The sequence below is a fragment of the Phodopus roborovskii genome, unplaced genomic scaffold (genome assembly GCF_943737965.1).
Source record: "Phodopus roborovskii unplaced genomic scaffold, PHOROB, whole genome shotgun sequence".
Lineage (NCBI taxonomy): Eukaryota > Metazoa > Chordata > Mammalia > Rodentia > Cricetidae > Phodopus > Phodopus roborovskii.
In genome coordinates, this window is record NW_026126558.1 from 29,165,541 (window position 1) to 29,168,672 (window position 3,132).

Below are 3,132 nucleotides of genomic sequence, written 5' to 3' on the forward strand. Positions count from 1 at the left end.
AAATCTGGGCTTTACAAACATCCTACTGATAAGAGATTTCTAGATAAGGTTATGTGTTCATAGCTCTACTGTTTTGTTTTCTTTATTAATAAATGAGTTAATTTCACATGTATATTTTTGTCTCCCTACCATTTCCACATCTGACCACCACTATTACTATGTCTTATCATAACATTCCATACATACTTAAAACCAAGTAAAGGGTGGAGTTCCATCCTTGAAAATTAAACAGGCATTTTAGACAACACATTCTTGGCAATGGAACCTGGATAACATTCATCAAACAAAATAGGGAAAGTTCTCACTTTGCATTATAAAAGGACAGCCATATATATCAACTGTTACAGAAATTATCTAAGATGGAATATTTCAAACTGCTTAAATCATTTTCCTAAAGAGACTTCCTCCACTGCCAGAGATCTTGAACATCCTCCTGATCAGTCATCCGGAAGCAATTCTTCACATAATTAATGAACTTGGCTTCTACTTTGGGAAGAGAACCACCTTTTTCTATACTTGCTTGCATTTTTTGCTTAATGTCTTCTACAGAACTATGTCCTTTTGGGGTTTTCAGAGTTTTTTCCTGTTTTTTGGAAGAATTATTGACCTATTGATCTTGGTGTTGATGGTTTTAAGCCTTTTCCATTTTGGATTGATTTTTGTTCATTTTTGGCTGAGGTATCTTGTACAGATTTATTCACTGGAACTTTTTTTTCAGTTTCTTCATCATTAAAACAGTCATCATCATCATCATCTTGATCATCATCCTCCTCATCTTCATCGATTTTTACTTTTTTCTGTAGAAATTTGTTACCACCTCCAGGAGCATATCACTTGCCAGGCATACTTAAGAGTTATACATCCTCCTCATCTTCATCTTCTGACTCTGAATCTTCCTCTACAACTACTAGGTGCTGTCCACTAATGTGTGCAGGCCCCAAACCACACCTCAACTGCAGGACCACAGGTGGTATAATTTCAAAGCCGCAAGGGAAACTGGTGGTTCTGCAGACATTTTCAAAGTTGCCAGTGTTACTTTAATTGGACGGCCTTCATAGTTATTGCTTCTGCCTCTGTGATTTGTAATTCATCTTTTGCCCCTACCCCTAAGCTAACCATTCTTAGTGATAACTGGTGTTCATTTTCATCATTATCCACCTTGAAGTGATAATCTTTGTCAACTTTTAGTTCACAACTGAAAAGGTAGTTCTGAGGCCTAAGAGGGCTCGTGTCCATGTCCGCTGACTCTTCCATGAGGTTGAGGCACGAACTTCAGAGTGAGAGAAATCAGACAGAGGAAACTGCCTACTGCTCCTCAGAACAGACACACAGGACAGAATCACACCATGGCAGCTCCACTGTTCTTATAGTTGCATTTTTGTGGGAAAAAAACACCTAAGAATAACCACACATAATCATATATAATTATATATATATATATATATGTGTGTGTGTGTGTGTGTGTGTGTGTGTGTGTAATTATGAATGCATTCATTTTAAACATATGGTACTATACATATATGCATACATTTATATATAAGATGTAGCTATTTTCTAAAGTGACTAAATGATTTTCACAATGTGGAAATTGGTCTTTTGGTAAGACTTATTGTTCCTTTTCATGTAAATGACTAAAATAACAAATGGAGTCATTATAAAAGGTTATTTCTAGCATTTGTGAAAGATTTTGTGTGCCAGAACATTTCAACATTTATATTGTTTTATTCTCCTTAAAAGTTTCAGAAGATTAGTATTTTACTAGTTTAAAATAAAACAATTCCCAGTGCTAGTCATGGTATATATTAGTAATTCCACTCACCTGTGGAGGATTGCACAGCAAGATCATAGGTTCAAGTATATTCTGTGCAAACAATAAAATCCTATCTCACAAGTGAAAGAAAAAGATGAAGACTCAGAAATAAAAGAAAGATTCCTTGGATAGTTAGATGACTAAGATCAGTATTATAGAACACAACTGATATTTGCAGTCTTGCAAGTTCCACAATGGTCAAATTAAGGAAATTGGTTCATAACAGAGTGGTCAAGGTCTCCCCATTCCCTAAAAAAGTACCCTGTACCTTCAAGTAAAAAAAGAGAGCACTCATTAGCCATACCCCAAAGTGAACTTCGTATTATAAAGGAATCAATTAGAAGCATTGCTATGTAATACTCCCCCTAGGACTCCTTCATTGTGAATGGGATTATAAACCTTATCAATGAATCTTCACACAGAATCCACCTTTGCTCAAAGGAAGACATAGTATTCCTATACACTTGAGGGGCAACAAGGGAGTTTTCACATGATGCAGGCTCTGTATCTTAGATTCTTTGCTTCCAGAACTTTGGGACACATAATTTTCTCCTTTATAGACACAGTCTATAGGAACATGTTACGAGCATATTTTCCTGACAGCCTGGTCCCACAGCTGCACCAAATAACACACAGAAACTTTGTATTAGATATAAAGCTCTTAGCTTGTTATTAGCTATTAATCTTAGCCTGTTAATAGCTATTAAGACAGGTGAGCTCTGTCTTAAATATTAACCCATATCTGTTAATCTAAGTGTTTCCACATGGTCTTATCTTACTGGAGAGAGGGTCCAGAGTCTTACATGTTGAATCTCCTTCTACCTTCTCCAGAATTCTCCTTGTCTCCTAGTCCCACCTATTTTGTTTTCCTATTGACCAATGGGGCTTAAATTATGTAAATACATTACATACATGACTGGGTACCACGGAGACCAGAAGAGAATGATGGGTCTCTTGGAACTGGAGTTACAGATAGTGGTAAGCATCAATGTGGGTTCTAGGAACTGAATCTGGATCCTCTTGAAGAACAACAAATACTACCTTTAACCACCAAACCATCATTCCACTCCCTACAATGATGTGTAAAGTAATATGTCTATTCAGTGGGACAGTGCTTATGTAGAAGTAGGTGTTGGGTATAGGCCGGGGAGAAGGGGCAGATCTTTTAGATATAATGTAATGGGGGTCAGAAAACTTCAAAGATGAAATCAATTCTACTGAAGAAGTTTTCCCAATTGAACTTATCCTTAAAGTTCTCTCTTCCAGCCCTGAGCATTATCGGAATTACTGCTTAACCCTCCAAAGTATGATACTGCCATACT

At 36.7% G+C, this 3,132-nt stretch overlaps 1 pseudogene; it reads right to left on the reverse strand.

Moving 5' to 3' along the window:
• Positions 1 to 385: 385 nt before the first annotated feature.
• LOC127234468 (nucleophosmin-like) lies at positions 386 to 1,254 on the reverse strand (annotated as a pseudogene).
• Positions 1,255 to 3,132: the final 1,878 nt, after the last annotated feature.